Source organism: Phyllobates terribilis, unplaced genomic scaffold, assembly GCF_046119375.1.
Source record: "Phyllobates terribilis strain yellow unplaced genomic scaffold, ASM4611937v1 Scaffold_4__5_contigs__length_816908805, whole genome shotgun sequence".
Lineage (NCBI taxonomy): Eukaryota > Metazoa > Chordata > Amphibia > Anura > Dendrobatidae > Phyllobates > Phyllobates terribilis.
In genome coordinates this window covers 188,508,707-188,528,329 of record NW_027362764.1, presented here as the reverse complement: position 1 = coordinate 188,528,329, position 19,623 = coordinate 188,508,707, and the positions used below count along the sequence as shown (strand labels likewise).

At 46.2% G+C, this 19,623-nt stretch overlaps 1 protein-coding gene across 4 annotated transcripts in view; it reads left to right on the top strand.

The window, feature by feature from the left end:
* Positions 1–13,564: 13,564 nt before the first annotated feature.
* THRB (thyroid hormone receptor beta) overlaps positions 13,565–19,623 on the top strand; it is a 449,080-nt gene continuing 443,021 nt past the window's right edge. For 3 of the 4 annotated variants that reach the window (XM_073677977.1, XM_073677980.1, XM_073677979.1), the window contains exon 1: positions 13,565–13,714. The gene's annotated coding sequence lies outside the window, so the exon portion shown is untranslated. Of the gene's footprint in view, positions 13,715–13,912; positions 14,039–19,623 lie in introns of those variants that run through there. The other variant, XM_073677978.1, reaches the window with a different exon arrangement.

The following is a 19,623-nucleotide window of genomic DNA, read 5'->3' as shown; positions in this document are numbered from 1 at the left end:
CGGCCAGTGATAGCGCCGCTCACAGGCAGAAACAGCAGTGGGAGGTAATTAGAAAGAAGCTTCTTTTCATCATAAAAACGCATTGGGATATTTTGAATAGTAGTGGACATCCCTTTTAACTACTGCAAGCTCTCGCCATAGCGAGGGAAATAAATAGTTTGTTGTCCGCTCCTGCCTTGTGTCTATCCGCGTGTTGCATCCGGTTAGCTGCATTACGGTACGTCAATGTTGCATCTTGCATATGTTCCTGTCTATACTTGTAATACCTAGTGTTGCCATGTGCATTCATTTACTGCTAAGTAATATTTGGGCACTGATACCTATTAGGTGGGTGCCGTCTTTAGTGTGTGGAGGCACAAAGGGAGTTGTTCTTACTGTTTTGTTGAAGAAAGTGTCTATTATTCTTTTCTAAAGGGCAATTTTGCAAAGTTTTGGGGCTACAAATGAGACATTACGGGTTTGATTCATTATTGTATCTGCGTTTTTCCATGTCTAGTTTTTGGTGTTTTTCATCTGCTTTTCATTTGCACCTAAATCTTCTTTTAATTTGCTCCTTTTTAAAGCCTATTTTATATGTCTTTGATTGCTGTTTTTTTCTTTATGTTCGCCATAGTGGGCAGAATTTGGGGTTTACAGAAGTTTTTGGCTGGTTCATCTATTGCTCAAAATTTGCCACAAATATATTCCATTTTTCCGCCATGAAATGATTTTATATATGCCAGATATTTTGGTGCAAATTTTGAGCCATTTTGTGAAATGTGTGACTTTTTGCTTAAGAGATTGTCAAAACAGGCCAAAGACAAAAATAAAGAACATCTCAGAGTTTACGCAAAATTCATGAACTGCGTGCGCCATTTGAAGAGTAAAAAATGGCAGCAAATACCACTAGACCAAAAAGAAAAGTTCATTAAAAAATGTGATTGATGAATAGGGGCCTATTACTTTGGTGGGGGCATAACGGTTATTTAGTATTATTATAACTACATTTTTTTTGTCTACTGCCACAAAGAAGGTAAAATAACTATGTAGACTATGTAAATACAGTAGACATTAATAATACAAAGGGGCACAAAAACGGCATTATTACCGTGTAGGGCACACATATACTGGTATTACTACTCTGTGGGCCATAAGGATGATGACCAGAACTGTGGGGGAACTAAAGAGAGACTATTAATGTGTGAGGTAAAAAACATGAAAATATCACTTTGTGGGACATAAAGAGGGATATTTGTACTGTATGGTGCTCTATTGCACCACGGGTGTCAATGCTACATGAGGAACAATATAGAATACTTTATTTTGGCATTATTATTTTTTAAGGGCAATATCTAACTGGCATCTCGCTATCACATCTGATGTGATTCTCCTTAGATTCTATAGGGTTAGACAGCTAGGATCAGGGCTTGTGCCAAGAATGTAAGTTTTTATGTATCCAAACGATAGGTGATAACTTGATAATTAAAGAATTCTGATTTAAAGAATCAGGCTCTGAATTACCCGACCATTGGTCTAACTATTAAAATGGGGCATTCCAGAATTATTAAATAGGTTCATGACTGCCATGAATGCTAGACCAGAGCAGTCTTCACTGCCTGGCATCCTCGACGCCTCTTGTGCTTATTAGGCCCTGTTACGTCATAATGTTGCTTGCGGCCTAGTGACTAGAAATATGGGGACGTCATACTGTGCGTCGAGCCATGACATCCTAAAGCAGCATGGCCTGGAGGTGCCAAGCATGCCAGGCCCAGACACGAAGTCTGCCCTAATTCGACTGCTACTGAGGTCAAAAGTGAACGCCGGATCAAGGCAGTGCGAATCTTTTGTTGTAATGCAGTCCATGACATCCAGGTATGTCAAGGTGCAATACAAGTTAATTATGATCACTTATTACATATTGACAGACTGGTCATGACCTGTACAATAAAGTTCCGCCATGTATTAATTCAAACATTGAAAACACGCTATAAATAATAAAAAGTCTTAATAGTTTTTTTTTTATGTATTCCATCATTTAAAAAAATCATATAAATTAAATGTCACCATATTTTTAGTTGAAAAAGATTACTAAAAATATCTAACTTATCCTGCAAAAAAACTTAAATAGCTTCTTAGCCTTACAAATAAAAAAAAAACAGTTACTGCTAATGAAATGAGAAGACGCAAAAATATAAAAATTCTCTTGGTCCTTACACAGCCAATTTTCGCTGTTGTGTTTTTGTTTTTAAATCCCCTTCCATATATTTATTTTTTCGTCTAAATAGCTGTATGACGATTTTTTTTTTTTCGAAGGACAAGTTGTAGTTTTCAATGATACCATTCATTTTTCCATTCAATGTACTGAAAAATGGGAAAAAAATTGCAAGTATGATGAAATTGGGAGGAAAATGCAATTCTATCATTTTTTGGGGGTTTTGGGGTTTTGTTTTCACGGCATACATTCTATGGTAAAAATTACCCTGAATTACAGCGATAGCAAACTTGTATAGATTTTTTTTTTAATTAAATGGAGAGAAATAATCTGAAATTTGTGAAAAAAAAATCTTTTGGTATGTGTTGTCATTTTCCTGTAACATGTTTGTTTTTCCTTTGATTGCACAGATTGAGGGCTTGATTTTTATGAGACGAGCTGATGGTTTTATTGATACCATATTGGCCTATACACGATGTTTAGATCTGTTTTTGTAGCATTTTTTTTAGAAAAAAATTAATGGCCAAAACAACACATTTCTGGCATCTTGATTATTTTTCTCGTTATGGCATTTGCAGTTTGGGATAATTTATTTTATATATTGATAGTTTAGACTTATGAATGCAGTGATACCAAACATGTTTTTTATTTCTTTATTTTGAATGGGGAAAAGAAGGGTGATTTGGACTTTTACAGATTTTTTAACTTCTTTTATATTTTTTTGTAACTTTTTTTTTACTATATTTTTTAGTCTCCTCAGGGAACTTGAACCTAAGATTGATCAATCGGTCTCCTTTGATGCTCAGCATATTGGTGGAGGAGTACTATGATGGTGACAATGGTGGCATTCTCCAGGACCCCCGCTGCCGTAGTCACTAATTGGCACCCCGCAAGCGCATCACAGGACGCCAATGAGCGCCAGTAAGCGAGAGCAGAGGTGCGTGTTCTATTTAAATGTCACTGCCAAAGATTGACGGCACAATTTAAATGGTTAACAGCTCATCTCCAGTTGCATCTATTAGAGACAGATGGCGGCTATTTAACTCCTTCACCACCTTGCTATTTTCTATTTTTGCGTTTTCTGGTCCCCTTCGTCCCAGAGCCATAACTTTTTTATTTTTCCATCAATATAGCCATATGAGGGGCTTGTTTTTTGTGGGACGAGTTGTACTTTGGATGCCACCATTGTTTTTACCATATCGTGTACCATAAAATAGGTTCAAGTTCATTAAATTCTAAAATTGAATGTGTAGCATAAATCATGATCTCCTATGAACGCCAGCCACGGTCGGGGTCCATAGGAGATTTACAAAGACAGGCATGGGGGTCTTCTACAGACCCCCGGCTGTCATGACAACCCACCCACTGGCGCCCTGCGATCACGTGACAGGGATAGCGATGAGCGTGTCTTATGATGCGCTTCCAGCTCGCGCGAGTTAAATGCCGCTGTCAGAGATTGACAGCGGCAATTAAATTGTTAACAGCCGTGGGTGAATCCATGCTGTTAGAGGCACTTGACAGCTGATCAGATCAGCTGTCATGTGCTGGGAAAGTTGTGGGCTCAGCGCCCAAGGCTGCATCAAATGCAGGGACATGACCTTGGATGTACCTGTGAGGAGCTGCCCATTTACTAAAGACTATGATAATTTTCCAGCTACGGACCACCATTTTGTCAATATTATTATTGTGTTTTATTAGTGATTTACTTTTTATGTTTTATATAGTTCTGCTTACTTATCAGTATGTAAGATTCACTTGTAAAATGTCTAGCATTCCACTAATCTCATCTTTATCTCAGGAGTCCATTGTTTCAACAGCCAATAATCTCATTATGTGTGTGTAGATTGTAGGCACAGTGGAGCCGTCAGCATAGGGGGTCTTACATGCAGTCTCAGATGAAGGCTTCTAGAAAATTCTTCATTGTTTTAGCGAACAGTGAATGTTTATGGGGGAGGGTGTGATCACTTCTGACCTGGGAAGTGAATGATCCCAGTGGAAGAAAGTGGAGACATGTTTTAGAGAGTTGTGTGGAAGGATTGAAGGAAGAGGATGGAGACCGTGGACTTGGAAGGATGGATGAATAAACATGTTACCATTATGGATTATGTCGTTTGGATTTAAACTTTCTTAAAAGGACTGCAGCTACTGGATACCTGTGCTTTCATCGTTTTATCTGCCATCTAGAGGATCATGGACTGTGGCTACAGACTATACTGGCTGGAGATACGAAATCTGTGGGCCAACCAAAAGTTGGGCGACAGTGAGTATGGCCTTATAAAAGCCAGTGGAACTACTGAACCCAGATTGGGAACTTAAGGACTGAGAGAACTGTATTTTGGCCATTTACTTGGAATTGCTGCATCACCATGGAGGTGATTAATAAAATATTGCTGCATTGTTAACCTGACTAGGTGATTACTTACAACCCATGACCTTCAGATCTCTACAGTACCTATATGTCCAAGGTCATGAAGGAGTTAATATAGCTGAAATCTGCAGTGTGTGGGGAGAGCTCAGCTCCTGAGCCCCCTCCACACTCGATTACTCTGTAATCATGTACATGTTGTTGTGTTAATGGGTTAAAGAAAAATTAGCTGGCTTCCTTAGAGTGGTGATTTCATAAATAAAAGTCACCTTTTAAGTAATTTTGCTTAAAAGGAATGTCATCGTAAAATGAGCAATTCTTTAAAACAGATTTTTATATTAAAGGTATGTTTTATTTTTATCTTGCAATTTTCACACTGACCACTAGGCCAAAAATTAGACACCTACTTCTTGCTCTTTCTAGCAGCCACAATATATTCCATTTTTTTTATTGAAGCATTATCATGATCTTAGTATGCTCTAATTTGGCCAAACATCATTGTGAAGAGAGGGGGAGCTGTGACTTCACCTATTGTGAATGGTGGATCCTGTGTTAGCTACTGTATATAGAGGTGTTACCTGGCGTTGTAATTCTGTCTGTGATGATATCTAACTGCTGAAAAATCTTCTCTACAGAACAGTAAATATGAGTCTAGCATAAGTCCTAGTGGTCAGTTTGAAAAATTCAAGATTTCAGATTTTTTTTATATAAATAGTGATGTGAAAAATTGGAAAAAACAAAACATAAAAATCTGATGTAAACGATAGGTCATTTTCTGATGATGCATTCCATATAAATGGTCCTGAAATGCAGCAATCCTTTATGTAAAATAATCTATCGGACCTTGTAAAAGCAGGGCTCTTTTATGTTAATTATGACCAAATGTCTTTTTGCTCTGTTCTTCTATTACCCATAAGGTAGAAATCTATTATATGCATAGGTTTCTAGTTTATGTGTTTAGGGGCACCATTATGCAATCTGTACAGACATTTCTAATTGTTTTATGGGAAAAGTAATTTTTGTGACACAAGGCTGAGATCCATAAATTTTGTTTACCTATCCATACAGTTATATGAAAAAGTTTGGGCACCCCTATTAATCTTAAGCTTAATGTTTTATAAAAATTGGTGTTTTTGCAACAGCTATTTCACTTTGATATATGTAATAACTGTTGGACACAGTAATGTTTCTGCCTTGAAATGAGGTTTATTGTACTAACAGAAAATGTGCAATCTGCATTCAAACAAAATTTGACAGGTGCATAAGTATGGGCACCCTTACCATTTTCTTGTTTTAAATACTCCTACCTACTTTTTACTGACTTACTAAAGCACTTTTTTTGGTTGTGTCATTGAGCTTTGAACTTCATAGCCAGGTGTATGCAATCATGAGAAAAGCTACTTAAAGTGGCCACTTGCAAGTTGTTCTCCTGTTTGAATCTCCTCTGAAGAGTGGCATCATGGGCTCCTCAAAACAACTGTCAAATGATCTGAAAACAAAGATTATTCAACATAGTTGTTCAGGGGAAGGATACAAAAAGCTGTCTCAGAGATTTAACCTGTCAGTTTCCACTGTGAGGAACATAGTAAGGAAATGGAAGAACACAGGGACAGTTCTTGTTAAGGCCAGAAGTGGCAGGCCAAGAAAAACATCAGAAAGGCAGAGAAGAAGAATGGTGAGATCAGTCAAGGACAATCCTCAGACCACCTCCAGAGAGCTGCAGCATCAACTTGCTGCAGATGGTGTCACTGTGCATCGGTCAACAGAAAAAGAAAGAAGCCATTTCTGCAAGCACGCCACAAACAGAGTGGGCTGAGGTATGCAAAAGCACATTTGGAGAAGCCAATTTCTTTTTGGAAGAAGGTCCTGTGGACTGATGAAACCAAGATTGAGTTGTTTGGTCATACAAAAAGGCGTTATGCATGGCGGCAAAAAAACACAGCATTCCAAGAAAAACACTTGCTACCCACAGTAAAATTTGGTGGAGGTTCCATCATGCTTTGGGGCTGTGTGGCCAATGCCGGCACCGGGAATCTTGTTAAAGTTGAGGGACGCATGGATTCCACTCAGTATCAGCAGATTCTTGACAATAATGTTCAAGAATCAGTGACAAAGTTGAAGTTACGCAGGGGATGGATCTTTCAGCAAGACAATGATCCAAAACACCGCTCCAAATCTACTCAGTCAGTCATGCAGAGGAACAATTACAATGTTCTGGAATGGCCATCCCAGTCCCCAGACCTGAATATCATTGAACATCTGTGGGATCATTTGAAGAGGGCTGTCCATGCTCGGCGACCATCAAACTTAACTGAACTGGAATTGTTTTGTAAAGAGGAATGGTCAAAAATACCTTCATTCAGGATCCAGGAAATCATTAAAAGCTACAGGAAGCGACTAGAGGCTGTTATTTTTGCAAAAGGAGGATCTACTAAATATTAATGTCACTCTTATGATGAGGTGCCCATACTTATGCACCTGTCAAATTTTGTTTGAATGCAGATTGCACATTTTCTGTTAGTACAATAAACCTCATTTCAAGGCAGAAACATGACTGTGTCCAACAGTTATTACATATATCAAACTGAAATAGCTGTTGCAAAAACACCAATTTTTATAAAACATTAAGCTTAAGATTAATAGGGGTGCCCAAACTTTTTCATATAACTGTATAAGAGTTTTCTTTGTTGCTAGAAGGTTGTAGTTTTATAGATCCTTTTTGGCATACATATAATTATTGAAGACTTCATATAATTTGTTTTAGGGTAATAGATCAAATCCGCCATATTATTTGCCCCTTATGCTATAAATAATGCACAAAAGTGGTTGTCCACTAATTTTATAATGATGACCTATCCAAGATAAGGTCCGATCAGCTGTCATCACTTCTGGTGACCGGTGGTAATGGTGTATGAAGCAGAACACCATATTGCCATCTCACTGATTAGGGCCAGTCATTCTCTCTTCAATAAGAGCTGATTTGCAGTACTGGCTAGTAGGATGCACTGATGTTTTGGCTCTATACCCTGTTTTCATATGGCCACTGTCTGAGGTGATAGCAGCTGATCACTGGGTTTGCTGGGTGCTACCCTCCCCACAGATCTTATATTGATGACCTATCATAACTATAGGTGATCCATATATAAGTAACCTTATTCTATTAGTGATTGTCGTTGCGAAACACACACACACACGCACATATAGATTTCTTTTTTATCGCTTATTATTTTTAAACAGAATTATTATTTTTTTGGAGGGGGACTTTTTTTTTTTAAACTAAACTTTGCTTCTCATCTCTTTTTATGCCCCTGTGCACATTTGATTGCATACATAATACATTTCCATGCTCAGTATTCTCAAGCATCATTGCCCGTCAGTGTTATGCTGACAACCTATTAGCCCCAGCATATCTTATTTGGTCTACTAGACCTATATGGCTCTAACCACCATTTTAACCCACTGGGTGCTGCGGAATATGTTGGTGCTATAGAAATAAAAATGATTATTACTCTAATATCAAACTCCTTAGGTGCCACGGACACAATGAACCCCGATATCTAAGGCGGTCAAACAGCCGAGATCAGAACTTATGTCATTGCGGCAGGAGCCCACGTGAGTTACCGGAGGGCTCATGTCTCCACGTGATCACCATGACTGTATTATTCTACACATATATATAAATATTATATATATATATATATATATATATATATATATATATATATATATGACGCGCCCCCTGGGACATATTCCTTTTTGAGGGGAATACCCGGCACCGGATCAGATGGGGGGTTGTAGTCTCCGAGCGGCTGTGACCCGGTCCCGTGCCCAGGGCTTCAAGCTAAGTGTTATGTGGCAGCTTTACAGATGTTACTAAAGTTCTTTTGTGTCGACTACGCCACCCGTTGTGATGCGGTCACTGTGGCCGCCGCTGCTGCAGGGTCCGCTGAGGCTGATGGTGGGTGCGCAGCTTGGTGAGATAACCCCCAACGGGAGGGGTATAGCCTCAGAGGGGACAGGCGCAGAGGATGGGGGTTGTGGTGGTGCGATGCAGCCGGCAATGAAGACAGACTCGGGTTGTGCAGTTAAGGGTGTTTACTTACTGCTGATGTTGTACTGGTCACTCCAGCTGCTAGTGACCACCCGAGCCGTGCTGCGTCCACCAGGTCCTGGATCCGGCCAACCCCCAAACAAGTCCAGAGCGTGGCCCTGAGCTCTCCCTCTGTCCTTTCTTCAGCCGTCCCCACCAGTGATTCACCTAGGTCCAGCTCCCTCGGGCCTTCTTTTGGGACACCCTTGGCCCTGGGTTCCCTGACCCTTCATGTGGTGTGCCTTCGGGGTGAATGTGGTGGGTGACCGTGACAGACACTGCCCACGGTCTCCGGTCTCTGGCTGGGGAATGTCTTTGCCCCCACCAGCTTGGGTTCCGGTACCCTGATGCTGACTCCTCACCCGGTGCTCTAATTTGGGTTCTTGGGTCCCTTCAGTCTTCCCCCTCTGGGTCTTTCTCTGCTCCACTCTCTCTCTCTCCAGGGCTGCTGTTTCCTTCTCTCTCCTCTCCAACTGACTTGTTCTCAGCGTCTGACCCTGATCTAAGTTGGTGCCCTCCTTATATATCCCTCTATGTGTGAGCTCAGGTGACCAGCACCCAATGAGCTCCTATCACTACCCAGACTGCTCCCCCTATCTGCCCCTACACTACATGGGATGTACCACCCCCCTCCCACTCCAGCCAGGAACAGGCTCGGTTGTACCTGCACATTTCTAAGTGGGAGTACCGTCGGCCTGCTCCTCTGGAATGGGATGTATGTAGTGCATGCAGTCTATCTGAGCTCAGTTCCACACTCCTTCCTTACCCGGGAGTGGAATATCACACCTCTGGGTTGAGGTGCAATACCCCTGTAGCAGCCGAATCCTCAGGGTGCTACATTCCCCCCTGGTAAATCACAGCACGTCCTCGGGCTGTAAGACATAAAACACCAAAACATACAAAATTTTTTATATGAACATATAAAACATATAAACATTATATATCTATAAAACTTTTTTATATAAACATTCTCGTAGACTTCTCTTGTCTCTGGTTCCTCCTCCGGACACTGTGCAACGTGTGTCCGGGAAAAGTGCGACAGTCTCTTAGAAAAATCTGGTTTTCTATAAAACCGGTAGGGGGCGCTTTAGCACGCGCAACTATATACAGGGGAAGTTGAAAGTTGGCCGCTCTCAGTCCTCGGCCAGGTAGAGGGTAGGGAATGGCTGCTCACAGTCCTCAGCCTGTAGGATGAAGGGGTTAACGGGTAAAACAGTTCACTGGTCCCAACGGGGACTATTTTAGCAGCAGCAACAGTTTCAGTTTCTATATACCCCGATTGGGTAACTATTTACAGCTCCTGCTCTGCCGCACTCAACGGCGTCTTCCTCCTGCTCTTTCTTGATATGATGTTTCTTCAGACCCGTCCGGGTCCTCTGGCTCCTCCTCTCCGTACCGCAACTCCTCCTCCGTCAAGCGGTGTACGTGGAGGGCGTAAGGTCCTTTGGCACACTTGTGCCGGGTGAAAGTGACCTCGTCTCCGACGTAGAGGTCACGGCCTTTGTGACCTTCCGGCAGGTGGGACTCGACGTCTCTGCGGGTCACAAAAACGTCACCGCGGTTGTTACGGTCCCGAATAAAGCCCCACCCATGCTGCGGGTTGAACTTTATCACTGTCCCGATGGTGCGGGGACAATGCGCTGCACGGGGGTTCCTCCTAGTCCGGCTCTTCTGCTCCGCGCTCTGGATTTGGGCCTGTTGTTCTCTGACCCGCCTCTCCTCCCGTTCTCTCTTAAACTCTGCCAGCTGTTGACGGCAACACTCTGTACGTTCAGCTGCGGCTGCCCGAGTTTCTCCGGTGAACCCCATCAAATCTTCTCCCGTGGGGTCCCACACGAATTGGGCTTCTGCTAGAGGAGGCGAGACCCGAGCCACGGGCTTCGGAGCCGGGATTAGGGGCTCACACAAGGGCCCTAGTCTTTGCTGCCGCTCCAGCTCAGGGTACCCTTCGGGCCAGATGAAGGGCCGCCCGTCCGGCCATGTGAGCTGGCTGAAGAGGTCCTCCCCCAGGTGGGGCACCCTAGGTATTGCGGGCGCGGGCGCGGTGGTGGTGGCGCCCGGGTTGCCCAGGCCTTGCGGCCAGGCCTGGGGCACCTGGAAGGTGAAGGGCACCGTTAGGACGGCGGCGCCCTGGGCTACCTGGCCTTGCGGCCAGGCCGGAGGCTCCGCGGAGGTAGGGGGCGCTGTTGGTGGTGCGGCGCCCGGGGGTACTAGGCCTTGCGACCAGGCTGGTGGTACTTCCTGCTTTGTCACGCTCCGGGTCGGGGCGCGTGACGTCACAGGGGTCGCTGCGGCGGCTTCCGGTCGGGGCCTAGTCCATGGCGGTGACCTGGCGGCTACGGGCACAGCAGGGGGACTTTCGGGCTCTGCGACGGGGAGCTGGGGCAGGTGGGCGGTTTCTCGGCTTGGGGTATAGGCGTCCCCTTTACCTGCCTCCATGCGTTCGGCTCCCTCCTCGGCGCCGTCTCCGGCCTTGGGTCCTCCCGCGCCATCCTCTGAGGCGGTCTGCTTCCTCTTCCAGGGTAGCGTGCTCCGTTGACTGGTCTTTGCTTGCTGGGTCATCTCCCGGCCCCACTCCGCCAGTATCTCACGCTGTACCCGGGCCATCCTCCTTGCGAGGCCCTCCAGGGCAGTTTGTGCACACTCCCGGTCTCGGGGGAGCTGCGCTAGGATCTCCGCTAGACCTAGCGGGGTTGTGGACTCTAGCAGGCTCCTGACCATCGGGTCGGTGCTGCTCTGCTCGGCTTCCGGCAGGCTCCTGGCCAGCGGGCCGGTGCTGCTCTGCCCTCCTTCCTCGGTCTCTAGCAGACTCCTGGCCAGCGGGCCGGTGCTGTTCTGCTTTCTTTCCATCTCCGGGTGAGCTCCTCCGCTACTCCTTGTTAGACCTCTTGCCTCCGGGTGCGCTCGCTCCAGACTGCTCCAAGCGACACCCATCTTTTCTCTTCCCTTTCGTCTCCTCCCACCTCGAGGGCGGTCCCGGGGCAACTCGGTGACTGTCAGCTCCAGGGGGAGTTCTTTCACGCTGACAGACACCTCCAGCATCACAGTCTCTGTTGGTGGGGGCGGTTTCCACTTTTGGCGCCATTTTCTGTCCTGGCCCACGATGGGAGGTGGCCTCTTGCCCTCCTTTGGCACGCCCATAATGGCGTCCGCTGCTCTTCCAAGGCGGGAAATCTGCGGTTTTGGCGGGAAGCGTCGCCCAGTGGCGGGAAACTCTGCAGATGGCGGGAACAAGCTGGAAATGGCGGACAATCGGCGGGAAACGACTGGTGATGGAGTCCGATGGCGTGGACCCTCCGGAACCGGCAGGAGTCTTCTTTCTGAGGTAAACTTGCACTTTTCTTCAGGCACGCAGTACCCGGGTGTTGCGGGCACGTAATCCTGCCGACTACGCCAAAGTTGACGCGCCCCCTGGGACATATTCCTTTTTGAGGGGAATACCCGGCACCGGATCAGATGGGGGGTTGTAGTCTCCGAGCGGCTGTGACCCGGTCCCGTGCCCAGGGCGTCAAGCTAAGTGTTATGTGGCAGCTTTACAGATGTTACTAAAGTTCTTTTGTGTCGACTACGCCACCCGTTGTGATGCGGTCACTGTGGCCGCCGCTGCTGCAGGGTCCGCTGAGGCTGATGGTGGGTGCGCAGCTTGGTGAGATAACCCCCAACGGGAGGGGTATAGCCTCAGAGGGGACAGGCGCAGAGGATGGGGGTTGTGGTGGTGCGATGCAGCCGGCAATGAAGACAGACTCGGGTTGTGCAGTTAAGGGTGTTTACTTACTGCTGATGTTGTACTGGTCACTCCAGCTGCTAGTGACCACCCGAGCCGTGCTGCGTCCACCAGGTCCTGGATCCGGCCAACCCCCAAACAAGTCCAGAGCGTGGCCCTGAGCTCTCCCTCTGTCCTTTCTTCAGCCGTCCCCACCAGTGATTCACCTAGGTCCAGCTCCCTCGGGCCTTCTTTTGGGACACCCTTGGCCCTGGGTTCCCTGACCCTTCATGTGGTGTGCCTTCGGGGTGAATGTGGTGGGTGACCGTGATAGACACTGCCCACGGTCTCCGGTCTCTGGCTGGGGAATGTCTTTGCCCCCACCAGCTTGGGTTCCGGTACCCTGATGCTGACTCCTCACCCGGTGCTCTAATTTGGGTTCTTGGGTCCCTTCAGTCTTCCCCCTCTGGGTCTTTCTCTGCTCCACTCTCTCTCTCTCCAGGGCTGCTGTTTCCTTCTCTCTCCTCTCCAACTGACTTGTTCTCAGCGTCTGACCCTGATCTAAGTTGGTGCCCTCCTTATATATCCCTCTATGTGTGAGCTCAGGTGACCAGCACCCAATGAGCTCCTATCACTACCCAGACTGCTCCCCCTATCTGCCCCTACACTACATGGGATGTACCACCCCCCTCCCACTCCAGCCAGGAACAGGCTCGGTTGTACCTGCACATTTCTAAGTGGGAGTACCGTCGGCCTGCTCCTCTGGAATGGGATGTATGTAGTGCATGCAGTCTATCTGAGCTCAGTTCCACACTCCTTCCTTACCCGGGAGTGGAATATCACACCTCTGGGTTGAGGTGCAATACCCCTGTAGCAGCCGAATCCTCAGGGTGCTACATATATATATATGATCCGAGTATCTAATAGAAGCAGGGTTCTTTATGTAAATGATGACAAGGCGTCTTCTTGCTCAGCCCCTCCAGTTATATAGTGGCCAGACTTCGTGTATATAGGTTTAGGGGTCCTGTTTTGTACCCCATGGACGTTCCCAGCACTGTTTCTTCCATAGTCACAGTGGCCATTCCTCCCCCAGGATGTGCGGGGTAATATGGATGACACATGGAGACAGCTCATGCAGCAGAGCTGAGCTCCTCGCCGTACAGTATGAGGCAGTGTCTGTACTGATGTGGAGCAGAGGCTGCTGCCTCCTCCTCCTCCTCCTCACACTCCCGCCCTCCCTATCCTTGTTCGTCCTCCCCAGGCAGGGTCATTTCAGGACAAGCCCAGCGCCCTGCTGCAGAATCAGCTGGAGCCGGAGCTTTCCTCCTGCCTGTGCTGCTGCTCGTCCAGTGCATTGACTGTCAGGTGAGAGCTTTCCTTCTCTTCCTATGCGCTGATCCCCACATAAGAGGCTTCTGCCAGGACACCATTACTGTGTGCTCTGCTGCTAGGCTGGGACAGGCTGCAGCTCTGCCGGGTTGTGCAATGCTATCATGTCATGTTATAATGTCTGTGCTGCTGCTGCTGCTGCTGTAAACAGTTCTGGGAGATTGTCTGCGCTGAGGTGGTTAATGCAGCAATGTGTCATGTAGGCTCCAGTCATGTGACTTTATCACATTCTAATGGTGAGGAGAGAAGGAGCCACATGCACCGGCTCTGCAGGCAGTGCACAGCTGACAGCTGACTGAGGTACAGAGCTCAGTGTCGTGTGCAGTGTGTGACATGGAGGTTGGGGCTCAGTATATATGATATATATGATCCAGTGCTGTGTGTACTGTGCAGTGACAGTGTATGGACTTGGTGATGTGCTGTATACTGTGCAGTGACAGTGTATGGACTTGGTGATGTGCTGTATACTGTGCAGTGACAGTGTATGGACTTGGTGATGTGCTGTATACTGTGCAGTGACAGTGTATGGACTTAGTGATGTGCTGTATACTGTGCAGTGACAGTGTATGGACTTGGTGATGTGCTATATACTGTGCAGTGACAGTGTATGGACTTGGTGATGTGCTGTATACTGTGCAGTGACAGTGTATGGACTTGGTGATGTGCTGTATACTGTGCAGTGACAGTGTATGGACTTGGTGATGTGCTGTATACTGTGCAGTGACAGTGTATGGACTTAGTGATGTGCTGTATACTGTGCAGTGACAGTGTATGGACTTGGTGATGTGCTGTATACTGTGCAGTGACAGTGTATGGACTTGGTGATGTGCTGTATACTGTGCAGTGACAGTGTATGGACTTAGTGATATGCTGTATACTGTGCAGTGACAGTGTATGGACTTGGTGATATGCTATATACTGTGCAGTGACAGTGTATGGACTTGGTGATATGCTATATACTGTGCAGTGACAGTGTATGGACTTGGTGATGTGCTGTATACTGTGCAGTGACAGTGTATGGACTTGGTGATATGCTATATACTGTGCAGTGACAGTGTATGGACTTGGTGATGTGCTGTATACTGTGCAGTGACAGTGTATGGACTTGGTGATGTGCTGTATACTGTGCAGTGACAGTGTATGGACTTGGTGATGTGCTGTATACTGTGCAGTGACAGTGTATGGACTTGGTGATGTGCTGTATACTGTGCAGTGACAGTGTATGGACTTAGTGATGTGCTGTATACTGTGCAGTGACAGTGTATGGACTTGGTGATGTGCTATATACTGTGCAGTGACAGTGTATGGACTTGGTGATGTGCTGTATACTGTGCAGTGACAGTGTATGGACTTGGTGATGTGCTGTATACTGTGCAGTGACAGTGTATGGACTTGGTGATATGCTGTATACTGTGCAGTGACAGTGTATGGACTTGGTGATGTGCTGTATACTGTGCAGTGACAGTGTATGGACTTGGTGATGTGCTGTATACTGTGCAGTGACAGTGTATGGACTTGGTGATATGCTGTATACTGTGCAGTGACAGTGTATGGACTTAGTGATGTGCTGTATACTGTGCAGTGACAGTGTATGGACTTGGTGATGTGCTGTATACTGTGCAGTGACAGTGTATGGACTTGGTGATGTGCTGTATACTGTGCAGTGACAGTGTATGGACTTGGTGATATGCTGTATACTGTGCAGTGACAGTGTATGGACTTGGTGATGTGCTGTATACTGTGCAGTGACAGTGTATGGACTTAGTGATGTGCTGTATACTGTGCAGTGACAGTGTATGGACTTGGTGATGTGCTATATACTGTGCAGTGACAGTGTATGGACTTGGTGATGTGCTGTATACTGTGCAGTGACAGTGTATGGACTTGGTGATGTGCTGTATACTGTGCAGTGACAGTGTATGGACTTGGTGATGTGCTGTATACTGTGCAGTGACAGTGTATGGACTTGGTGATGTGCTGTATACTGTGCAGTGACAGTGTATGGACTTGGTGATGTGCTGTATACTGTGCAGTGACAGTGTATGGACTTGGTGATGTGCTGTATACTGTGCAGTGACAGTGTATGGACTTGGTGATGTGCTGTATACTGTGCAGTGACAGTGTATGGACTTAGTGATGTGCTGTATACTGTGCAGTGACAGTGTATGGACTTGGTGATGTGCTATATACTGTGCAGTGACAGTGTATGGACTTGGTGATGTGCTGTATACTGTGCAGTGACAGTGTATGGACTTGGTGATGTGCTGTATACTGTGCAGTGACAGTGTATGGACTTGGTGATGTGCTGTATACTGTGCAGTGACAGTGTATGGACTTGGTGATGTGCTGTATACTGTGCAGTGACAGTGTATGGACTTAGTGATGTGCTGTATACTGTGCAGTGACAGTGTATGGACTTGGTGATGTGCTATATACTGTGCAGTGACAGTGTATGGACTTGGTGATGTGCTGTATACTGTGCAGTGACAGTGTATGGACTTGGTGATGTGCTGTATACTGTGCAGTGACAGTGTATGGACTTGGTGATATGCTGTATACTGTGCAGTGACAGTGTATGGACTTGGTGATGTGCTGTATACTGTGCAGTGACAGTGTATGGACTTGGTGATGTGCTGTATACTGTGCAGTGACAGTGTATGGACTTAGTGATATGCTGTATACTGTGCAGTGACAGTGTATGGACTTGGTGATATGCTATATACTGTGCAGTGACAGTGTATGGACTTGGTGATATGCTATATACTGTGCAGTGACAGTGTATGGACTTGGTGATGTGCTGTATACTGTGCAGTGACAGTGTATGGACTTGGTGATATGCTATATACTGTGCAGTGACAGTGTATGGACTTGGTGATGTGCTGTATACTGTGCAGTGACAGTGTATGGACTTGGTGATGTGCTGTATACTGTGCAGTGACAGTGTATGGACTTGGTGATGTGCTGTATACTGTGCAGTGACAGTGTATGGACTTGGTGATGTGCTGTATACTGTGCAGTGACAGTGTATGGACTTAGTGATGTGCTGTATACTGTGCAGTGACAGTGTATGGACTTGGTGATGTGCTATATACTGTGCAGTGACAGTGTATGGACTTGGTGATGTGCTGTATACTGTGCAGTGACAGTGTATGGACTTGGTGATGTGCTGTATACTGTGCAGTGACAGTGTATGGACTTGGTGATATGCTGTATACTGTGCAGTGACAGTGTATGGACTTGGTGATGTGCTGTATACTGTGCAGTGACAGTGTATGGACTTGGTGATGTGCTGTATACTGTGCAGTGACAGTGTATGGACTTGGTGATGTGCTGTATACTGTGCAGTGACAGTGTATGGACTTAGTGATGTGCTGTATACTGTGCAGTGACAGTGTATGGACTTGGTGATGTGCTGTATACTGTGCAGTGACAGTGTATGGACTTGGTGATGTGCTGTATACTGTGCAGTGACAGTGTATGGACTTGGTGATATGCTGTATACTGTGCAGTGACAGTGTATGGACATGGTGATGTGCTGTATACTGTGCAGTGACAGTGTATGGACTTAGTGATGTGCTGTATACTGTGCAGTGACAGTGTATGGACTTGGTGATATGCTATATACTGTGCAGTGACAGTGTATGGACTTGGTGATGTGCTGTATACTGTGCAGTGACAGTGTATGGACTTGGTGATATGCTGTATACTGTGCAGTGACAGTGTATGGACTTAGTGATGTGCTGTATACTGTGCAGTGACAGTGTATGGACTTGGTGATGTGCTGTATACTGTGCAGTGACAGTGTATGGACTTGGTGATGTGCTGTATACTGTGCAGTGACAGTGTATGGACTTGGTGATATGCTGTATACTGTGCAGTGACAGTGTATGGACATGGTGATGTGCTGTATACTGTGCAGTGACAGTGTATGGACTTAGTGATGTGCTGTATACTGTGCAGTGACAGTGTATGGACTTGGTGATATGCTATATACTGTGCAGTGACAGTGTATGGACTTGGTGATGTGCTGTATACTGTGCAGTGACAGTGTATGGACTTGGTGATGTGCTGTATACTGTGCAGTGACAGTGTATGGACTTGGTGATGTGCTGTATACTGTGCAGTGACAGTGTATGGACTTAGTGATGTGCTATATACTGTGCAGTGACAGTGTATGGACTTGGTGATGTGCTGTATACTGTGCAGTGACAGTGTATGGACTTGGTGATGTGCTGTATACCGTGCAGTGACAGTGTATGGACTTAGTGATATGCTGTATAATGTGCAGTGACAGTGTATGGACTTGGTGATGTGCTATATACTGTGCAGTGACAGTGTATGGACTTGGTGATGTGCTATATACTGTGCAGTGACAGTGTATGGACTTGGTGATATGCTATATACTGTGCAGTGACAGTGTATGGACTTGGTGATGTGCTATATACTGTGCAGTGACAGTGTATGGACTTGGTGATGTGCTATATACTGTGCAGTGACAGTGTATGGACTTGGTGATGTGCTGTATACTGTGCAGTGACAGTGTACGGACTTGGTGATGTGCTGTATACTGTGCAGTGACAGTGTATGGACTTAGTGATGTGCTGTATGCTGTGCAGTGACAGTGTATGGACTTGGTGATGTGCTGTATACTGTGCAGTGACAGTGTATGGACTTAGTGATGTGCTGTATACTGTGCAGTGACAGTGTATGGACTTGGTGATGTGCTATATACTGTGCAGTGACAGTGTATGGACTTAGTGATGTGCTGTATACTGTGCAGTGACAGTGTATGGACTTGGTGATATGCTGTATACTGTGCAGTGACAGTGTATGGACTTAGTGATATGCTATATACTGTGCAGTTACAGTGTATGGACGTAGTGATGTGCTGTATACTGTGCAGTGACAGTGTATGGACTTAGTGATGTGCTGTATGCTGTGCAGTAACAGTGTATGGACTTGGTGATGTGCTGTATACTGTGCAGTGACAGTGTATGGACTTAGTGATATGCTATATACTGTGCAGTTACAGTGTATGGACGTAGTGATGTGCTGTATACTGTGCAGTGACAGTGTATGGACTTGGTGATGTGCTGTATACTGTGCAGTGACAGTGTATGGACTTGGTGATATGCTGTATACTGTGCAGTGACAGTGTATGGACTTGGTGATGTGCTGTATACTGTGCAGTGACAGTGTATGGACTTGGTGATGTGCTGTATACTGTGCAGTGACAGTGTATGGACTTGGTGATGTGCTATATACTGTGCAGTGACAGTGTATGGACTTAGTGATGTGCTGTATACTGTGCAGTGACAGTGTATGGACTTGGTGATGTGCTGTATACTGTGCAGTGACAGTGTATGGACTTAGTGATGTGCTGTATACTGAGCAGTGACAGTGTATGGACTTAGTGATGTGCTGTATACTGTGCAGTGACAGTGTATGTGACGCGCCCCTGGGCCTGTGTCGCGCTGCGTTGCGCACGCGGGAGCTTACCCGGAGCCGGATCTGTTTAGGGTTGTAGTCTCGTGGCGGTGACCCGGTCCGTGCCCAGGGAGTCAAACTGGACGGCAGTCTGTTAGCGGTAGAAAATGGTTGATGACTACGCCACCCGTTGAATGCAGCCAGGGGGGCTGCTGCTGCAGGGCAGACCGCTGAGGCCGGTGGAAGGATGGTGCAGCGTGATAGTATAACCCCCAACGGGAGGGGTATGGCCTCAGGGCAGCTGACGTGGATGATGGGGCTAGCAGGAACCACTCAGAGACGGTATGGTAGCGTTCAGGGTCTTTACTGGTAACAACGATAGACCCTCCCGGAGTACTTGCTAGCGAACGGGGCCTGGTCAGTCCTTGAGCAGATGGGATCTCCCCTGGCCAGGCGTA